The 9323-nt window shown below is 36.7% G+C and overlaps 1 non-coding gene across 1 annotated transcript; it reads right to left on the bottom strand.

The window, feature by feature from the left end:
* Nucleotides 1-3952: 3952 nt before the first annotated feature.
* TRNAC-ACA lies at nt 3953-4024 on the bottom strand. The gene has a single exon. It is a non-coding gene; the product is annotated as a tRNA-Cys (tRNA).
* Between the last annotated feature and the right edge of the window lie 5299 nt (nt 4025-9323).

Genomic DNA, 9323 nt, shown 5'->3' with positions numbered 1-9323 from the left:
TAAAGAAACAAATAAATCTAACAAAGAAACAAATAACTATAAAACACTGATGAAAGAAATCAAAGAGGACACAAATAAATGGAGAAATATACCATGTTCATGGCTTGGAAAAATTAGTATAGTGAAAATGAATATACAACCGAAAGCAATGTATATATTCAATACAATCCCTATCAAGCTATCAATGGTATTTTTCAGAGAACTAAAACAAATAATTTCACAATTTGTATGGAAATACAAAAAACCCTTGAATAGCCAAAGCAATCTTGAGAAAGAAGAATGGAACTGAAGAAATCAACCTGTCTGACTTCAGACTACACTACAAAGCTACAGTCATCAAGACAGTATGGTACTGGCACAAATACAGAAATATAAATCAATGGAACAAAATAGAAACCCCAGAGATAAATCCATGCCTGTATAGACACCTTATCTTTGACAAAGGAGGCAAGAATATACAACAGAGAAAAGATAATCCCTTTAACAAGTGTGCTGGGAAAACTGGTCAACCATTTGTAAAAGAATGAAACTGGAACACTTTCTAACACCATACACAAAAATAAACTCAAAATGGATTAAAGATCTAAACGTAAGACCAGAAACTATAAAACTCTTAGAGGAAAACATAGGCAAAACACTGTGACATAAATCACAGAAGGATCCTCTATGACCCACCTTCCAGAGTAATGGAAATAAAAGCAAAAACAAACAAATGGGACCTAATTAAAATTAAAAGCTTTTGCACAACAAAGGAAACTATAACCCTGGTGAAAAGGCAGCCTTCAGAATGGGAGAAAATAATAGCAAAGGAAGCAACTGACAAAGATTTAATCTCCAAAATATTCAAGCAGGTCATGCAGCTCAATACCAGAAAAATAAATGACCCAATAATAATAAAAAAAAATAGTCCAAAGAGCTAAGCAGACATTTCTTTACAGAAGACATACAGATAGCTAACAAACACATGAAAAGATGCTCAACATCACTTATTATCAGAGAAATGCAAATCAAAACCACCATGAGGAACCATTTCATGCCAGTCAAAATGGGTGCTATCAGAAAGTCTACAAACAATAAATGCTGGAGAGGGTGCAGAGAAAAGGAAATCCTCTTACACTGTTGGTGGGGATGCAAACTAGTTCAGCCACTATGGAGAACAGTGTTAAGATTCCTTAAAAAACTGGAAATAGAACTGCCATACGACCCAGCAATCCCACTGCTGTGCATACACACCAAGGAAACCAGAATTGAAAGAGACATGTGTACCCCAATTTTCATCGCAGCACTGTTTACAATAGCCAGGACATGGAAACAACTGATGTCTATCGACAGACAAATGGATAAGAAAGCTGTGGTACATATACACAATGGAATATTACTCAGCTATTAAAAATAATGCATTTGAATCAGTTCTAATGAGGTGGATGAAACTGGAGCCAATTATACAGAGTGAAGTAAGTCAGAAAGAAAAACACCAATACAGTACACTAATGCATATATATGGAATTTAGAAAGATGGTGATAATGACTCTATATGTGAGGCAGTAAAAGAGATACAGATGTAAAGAACAGACTTTTGGACTCTGTAGGAGGGGCTGAGGGTGGGATGATTTGAGAGAATAGCATTGAAACATGTATATTACCATATGTGAAATAGATCACCAGTCCAGGTTTGATGCATGAGACAGGGCACTGCATGAGACAGGGCTGGTCCACTGAGACGACCCTGAGGGATGAATGGGGAGGGAGGTTCAGGATGGGGGACACATGTACACCCAATGGCTGACTCATGTCAATGTATTGCAAAAAACATTACAATATTGTAAAACATTTAGCCTCTAATTAAATTAAAAATGATTTTATAAAAACAAATGTTAACTATAAGACAAAATAAATTGGGAAAACTGGTATAATTAATTCATATAAAGGAAAAAAGCTTTCTTTTTTGTAGTACTTTGAGACTAAGAGACAGATTATTTTGTTGATTCATGTTGAATTAACTGATAATTTTAGTTATATTCCCTTTTAAAGGAGCAATGTTTAGGAAACATGTTTGTCACTACAAAGTAGTTTGATAAAGTACTGACCATAAGTGATGCTGAAGTCCCAATACTTTGGCAGAAAGCCAACTCATTGGAAAAGACCCTGATGCTGGGAAAGACTGAGGACAGGAGGAGAAGCGAGCTGCAGAGGAAGAGATGGTTAGATGCCATCATTGACTCAATGGACATGAGTTTAAGCAAGCCCCAGGGGATGGTGAAGGACTGGGAAACCTGCTGTGCTATAGTTCATGAGGTCACAAAGAGCTGGGCATGACTGAGTGACTGAACACCAAAAACAACAACAACAACAAAAAAAAAGTCTAACACTTAACACTTATTTTGTTGTTGTTGTTTTTCAGTCGCTCAGTCATGTCCAACTCTTTGTGATACTGTGGATTGTAGCCCATTAGGCTCCTTTGTCCATGAAATTTTTCAGGCACGGATACTGGAGTATATTGCCATGTCCTTACATATTGAGAGGGTAACAGGCAGGAAGGCCAGGGGTCTCCAAATGGAGGAAATAGCCTGCAAATGTCAGATATTTTTATCTCCCTTAAGCGGCAGGAGGAAACAAAGTAGTGATATTTTTTCCTTCTCTATACAAATTTAAAAGGAGGTTTCTCTTAAAATTCTGTGTTGCCATGACACCTGGTTTCACCTGAAGTTAACAAATGCCTTTTTCTTATGGAAATGTTTATCTTAGGCTATGCTAATGTACTATGCATTTACCCTAAACTCTGTCTTCAAGTCGGTTCCGCCTTTTGGCTCAGAACCTACTTGATAAACCAGTGTGTTATACTCCGATATTGTTCCTCTAATCTATGTAAATAACACTATTTGTATGGTGCTCTGCCCTTCTTCAAGATTCAAGTTAATCCTTTTATGGCCCAAGATGAACCATTTGGAGCCAAGATTATCCCAAAATACATCCTATGGGTAAGGGGCCTGGTGCCATTCTAAGTTTTGAGACATTCCTTTCTTTTATTAACAGACTGCTGGTGACTATATAACATCCAGCTAAAGACTAGCAGGGGGTACTCTTTCTGCCCTCTTCTGATGCCTATGTCAGAAGCTTTCTCTATCTCCTTTATACTTTAATAAAAGTTTATTACACAAAAGCTCTGAGTGATCAAGCCTCGTCTTTGGCCCCGGATTGAATTCTTCTCCTCCGGGGGCCAAGAATCCCAGCGTCGTAATTCAACAACAACCTTTCAATATGTTTAAAGGCTGTGAGAACAAAACAGTACAAAAACAAAGAATAGCATGAACATATATCTTATATGGTCTGCAAAGACTGAAATATTTCTCAGCTGGCCCTTTAGGAAAAGTTTGTACACCCTTGCCTTAGAAGCTTATGTTAAGGCTTTCAATGGGTGGGTACATGGCAGCTTTCAATTTAGGAATAATTTTTCCTTATTACTAATGATTTGACCCTTCTAGGATCTCCTTTCCAAACCCCACATGATGACCAAGGACTCTCTACTCAGCTGTTTAAACAAATCTCTGTTCCACATGAGTTCTTTGCTCAGTAATCTCACAAGATGCCTGCATGTTTTAATAGTCAGCTGACTCAACAGGATGCCTGCACATGTTTTTAGCATTCTTTCTTTCTCTGTGGACCTCTGCTTTGCAACTTACAGACACCTCACCTTGCCTCTCTGAATTCTGATCATCTCAACTCAGGAGGAGTTGTAAGGCTCTGTTTGGGATCCACATCCCTGCTTCCTGACATGGAAAGTGACATCCAACAGCATATAACACTCACAGCAACCCTGTGCTATTTCTTTAGTTGCTCATTTGTGTCCGACTCTTTGCGACCCCATGGACTGTAGCCTACCAGGCTTCTCAGTCCATGGGATTTTCCTGGCAAGAGTACTGGAGTGGGTTGCCATTTCCTTCTCCAGGGAATCTTCCCGACCCAGGGATTGAACCCGGGTCTCCTGCATTGTAGGCAGACGCTTTACCCACTGAGCCACCAGGGAAGCCCAAGATCTGCCTATATTAGGCAATATATCTTTTTGTCCAGGTTTCCAGTTGTGAACATCTGAATGTAGGTTCTGACCCTGTTCTTGATCATATTTGGAAGTGAAAGCCCACTTAGCTTTTATTTTTAAATGTTGGCCAGTATGTGTGCTGTGCTAAGTCACTGAGTCACGTCTGATTCTTTGGGACCCCATGGACTGTAGCTTTCCAGGCTCCTCTCTCCATGGGTATTCTCAAGGTAAGAATATTGGGGTGGGTTGCCATGCCCTTCTTCAGGGAATTTTCCCAACCCAGGTGTTGAATCCAGGTCTCCTGCACTGCAGGCAAATTCTTTACCATCTGAGCCACCAGGGAAGCCCTGTATCTCAGTTTAAAAGGAAGACTTAAATATATAATCCATGTTTTTACCTGGAATATTACAGAACTTCTTCCTTATCTAATGCCAGAAAGCCCATTTAATTATGTAAAACTTGTTAATAGTCCAGGGTGAGGTTGCCTGTTTGAAGTAAAAGCTGACTTTCTATAGAAGACCAAAAACCTGTTTCCTAAAACTGCACTTTGTAGCAATTAAGATCAGCTGCAGGTTAATATTCCATTGATGAAAAAAAATATATATATATATATATTTTTTTTTAATTAAAGATAAGAGACCAACATCATACTTTTGCTTTATTTATTTATTTTAATATGTTGCTGTTGCTACTGCTGCTTAGTCACAAAGTCATGTCTGACTCTATGACACCATGTACTATAGCCTCCCAGGCTCCTATGTCCATGGGATTTCTGAGGCAAGAATACTGGAGTGGGTTGCCATGCCTTTCTCCAGGGGACCTTCCTGACCTAGAGATCAAACTTGAGTCTCCTACATTGAAGACAGATTCTTTACCATTTGAGCCACCAGGAAAGCCCTAGCAAGGTATAATATAAGGTAAATGTTTTTAGTATTTAATGTTTTAGCTGAACAAACCAACAGTAAAAATAAGATCACTACTTATAAAATTAAATTCCTTAGAAAATATAAATAATATAATGATATTTGAAAATAATCTATACTTATTAGAAATTAAAGTGATTTTCTGTAAAGATTTTAGGAAAAATAATTTAATTTTAAAGAAAAACTGATAAAATATTTTTCTAATTTTTATCTTTGCTACTTAGACATTTATATATTTCTGAAAATTTTATATTTAAGCCTTCTGATATTTCATGTTGTTAGGTAGTTAGAATAGAGAAAAGAAGTCCAAAACAGCAGTGCTTAAAAGACAAGGAAGAGAAAAGTCCACGAAAATAGAACAAAGAAAGGTCAAAGAAAGGTCCGAGGACAGGAGTGAGGACTTCAGGTAGAACAGCACTCCTGTCTGAGCCCAATTTGCATAGGGCAGGCCCAAGGGGAAGAAAACATATAAAAGGAGGAGCCAAGGACTGTCTCCTTCTCCTCCTCCCTCTCCCTCTTCCTTCCTCACCCTGGGGCGCTCTTCTTTGTGTCTTTGAACTGAGGTGCCCTCATGCCTCGAAGATGGATTTTCCTGCTATCTTCTAAATAAAATAGAGCTGTAACACTGAGCTGTAATACTGATTTGTCTAAGAGCTATAACACGGTCCATTTGAGACTTGAGAGCTATAACATGGTCTGTCCAAGACCCGAGAGCTGTGACACACCAAGGGGACTTTAATGTCCGTCACTCCAAATCTTTGTTGTGACAAGACAAAAACTGAGAAGCATACACTCACCTGACAATATCAATAGCTAATGTGCACTGAGTCCTTATAATACTGTTGTGTCACCATGAAACATATTTTACTAGTAGTAATTAAAGTTGTAATAGCTGATAACAATTTTTGAAATTTTATTTTGTGCTAGGTAACACCCTAAAGTTTTTATAGATACTAACTAAATTAAAAAACGCTTACTCCTTGGAAGGAAAGTTATGACCAATTTAGATAGCATATTCAAAAGCAGAGATAGTACTCTGCCAACAAAGGTCCATCAAGTCAAGGCTATGCTTTTTCCAGTGGTCATGTATGGATGTGAGAGTTGGACTGTGAAGAAAGCTGAGCACCAAAGAATTGATGCTTTTGAGCTGTGGTGTTGGAGAAGACTCTTGAGCATCCCTTGGACTCCAAGGAGATCCAACCAGTCCATTCCAAAGGAGATCAGCCCTGGGATTTCTTTGGAAGGAATGATGCTAAAGCTGAAGCTCCAGTACTTTGGCCACCTCATGCAAAGAGCTGACTCATTGGAAAAGACTGATGCTGGGAGGGATTGGGGGCAGGAGGAGAAAGGGACAACAGAGGATGAGATGGCTTGATGGCATCATGGACTTGATGAACGTGAGTCTGAGTGAACTCCGGAAGTTGGTGATGGACAGGGAGGTCTGGTGTGCTGCCATTCATGGGGTCGCAAAGAGTCGGACACGACTGAGCAACTGAACTGAACTGAACTAAATTTATTTGTATAATAATTCTCTTAGGAAGAACCATGAATAACCCAGTTTCACAGTGCAATATTTGAAAATAAGAAATATTTAATATATGATTGGTTCATGCTGTGATAATTTAAGCATCAGAGCTGAGAAATAAGCTCCAATCTGGTTTCCAAAAATTTTACTATATTTATAAGTAATGAAATCAATCATCCTATTTTATTAATATATAAAATGTTTCCAAAGGCGAATTAGTTGGGATAGCCAAATTACAGAGTAATTCAGTCCTAAAGAATATTAATAGCCATATAGCAGAAATATGCTTTGAATGTTAAAGTGCCATCTTCTTTACCTAGTGTGTTAGTATATAACTGCTAAGTGAAATACATTTTACAGCATCTGAGACATCTATAAGGTCAATATTATAATATACTGACTGCAAGGAAAATGTTTCTTGATTTTGTATTACATGTGTTTCCATTTAATTCAGTATTATGATTTGTCATGTAAAAACTCAGAGATCATCTCTAATCTGTATTTCACAGGAAACAAAAGATCATTATTAATGTTCCTCTGATTCTTCTCTTTTCTAGGTCAAAATCTGATAATGAAATTGAATGGTTGTGCTTAATTCTTTGTGAGCATATGCAAAATAAACATGTGTCAGAGATTTTATTTAACTCATCATGAGGCGACCAATAGATGTTGAAATTCAAACAAAAACTTTAGAAGTTTAGTATACATGGACAATTTAATAAATAAATTTAGGAAAAGTACACATTTATGGTTGTTTATTAAAAACTGGTTAATGTTCCACAAGGCAATAAACCAAAATATTTGGGGCTATATATTCTGTGGTTATTCAAATCTCTACTAGACAAAAATATACAAATTAACTTCTGACCCAGAGCTTTAAATTGTTTATTAAGATGCTCAGAACTACACTAGCCAACAATCTTTTATGATTATTTCTAAGAATTTAGATACTTTTTTCTAAAATCAAGCAAAACATTCTTTGAAACTTAAAGAATCTCACTTCAATTCTATTTCAGTTAAACTTCCTCTGCCTTCAATTAAATTACTTAATCTCTGAAATCTTGGAATTTAGTCTGTCACCTATCTTTTCTTTCCTTCCTTTTTTTTTTTTTTTTTTTTTTTACTTTTTTCCACTATCTTTAGTAGAACTTTAAACTTACAAACAACACTATTTTTTAATCTGTGCATAAACTTGCTCCTGACTCTACTTTTTACAAATTTTACCTAAAACTGTGGTTCAACACCTTAATCTCACCTTTCTAAAATTATTGAGATATATCACTTATTGAGGTATGATTGACATGTAAAACACTGTGCACTAAAATAAAGATACGACATGTAAAAAGCTGTATGTAGGGTATAAAACTTGAGGAATTTAGGAATAAGTATAAAATCAGGAAGGGCTTCCCAAGTGACTTAGTGGAAAAGAATCTGCCTGCAATGTAGGAGATGCAGATTTCATCCCTGGGTCAAGAAGTTCCCCATGAAGAAGGAAATGGCAACCCACTCCAGTATTTTCACCTGGAAAGTCCTATGGACAGAAGAGTCTAACAGCTACAGTCCATGGGGCTGCAAAAGAGTTGGACAGGATTTAGCAACTAAAGAAAACAACAAAACCAAGACACTGTCACCACCATCAAGGCCAAGAACATAGAAATCATCTTCTAAAGTTTCCTCTAACCTTTATTATTATTCTTATTAAATACATATTTGTTATTTATTTACTATATGTAATATATAAGAACAAATATATATTATATATAGTGGGAAAAACACTTAACAAATGATCTATCATCATAGTAGATTTTAGCCGATATTGTCAGCTATAGGCACAAGATCCCCAGAACTTATTTATTTTGCATAATTGAGACTATTCTGCTCTCTGCTTCTGTGTGTTTGACTATTTTAGTTTCCATATATAAAACCTTACAGTATTTGTCTTTCTCTGACTTATTTCACTTAGCATAATACGCTCCAGGACAATTCATGTGGTCACAAATGGCAGAGTCTCCTTTTTTAGCTCTGAATATTTCATTATATGTATATGTCTCTTTTTAAATATTTTATCCAATTATGGTCATTTAGGTTGCTTCCATATTTGGTTACTGTAATACTGTAATGAAAGAGAAAGTGTAGATGTCTCCTCAAGATTCTGATTTTGTTTCCTTTGGATATGTACTGAGAAGCAGAATTGTTGGATCATGTGCTACTTCTATTTTTAATTTTTTGAGAAATTTCCATATTCTTTTTATTATGACTGTACCAATTTAGAGTCCTACCAATATATACAAGTTGCCCCTTTATACCTCATCATCCCTAACACTTATTTTTTGTTTTGTTTTGAAATTTACTATCCTAAAAGATGTAAGAAGTAGCCCTTAGTGATTTTGATTTATGTTTCTCTGATGAATAGTACGGAGAAGGCAATGGCATCCCACTCCAGTACTCTTTCTTGGAAAATCCCATGGACGGAGGAGCCTGGTGGGCTGCAGTCCATGCGGTCACACAGAGTCAGGCATGACTGAGCGACTTCACTTTCACTTTTCACTTTCATGCATTGGAGAAGGAAATGGCAAGCCACTCCAGTGTTCTTGCCTGGAGAATCTCAGGAACGGGGAGCCTGGTGGGCTGTCGTCTATGGGGTCACATAGAGTCGGACACGACTGAATCAACTTAGCAGTAGCAGGTGAATAGTAATTGAGTACTTTTTCTTCTATCTGTTTGTCATAGGTAGTCTTCTCTAGATAAATATCTATTCAAATTCATTTTTATTGAATTATTTGCCTTTTTGCTGTTGCATTGTATGAATTTCATTTATATTTTGGATATTAACCTCTTA

The sequence above is a fragment of the Oryx dammah genome, unplaced genomic scaffold, assembly GCF_014754425.2.
Source record: "Oryx dammah isolate SB20612 unplaced genomic scaffold, SCBI_Odam_1.1 HiC_scaffold_3, whole genome shotgun sequence".
Classification (NCBI taxonomy): domain Eukaryota; kingdom Metazoa; phylum Chordata; class Mammalia; order Artiodactyla; family Bovidae; genus Oryx; species Oryx dammah.
This window is presented reverse-complemented; position numbering and strand designations above follow the sequence as displayed.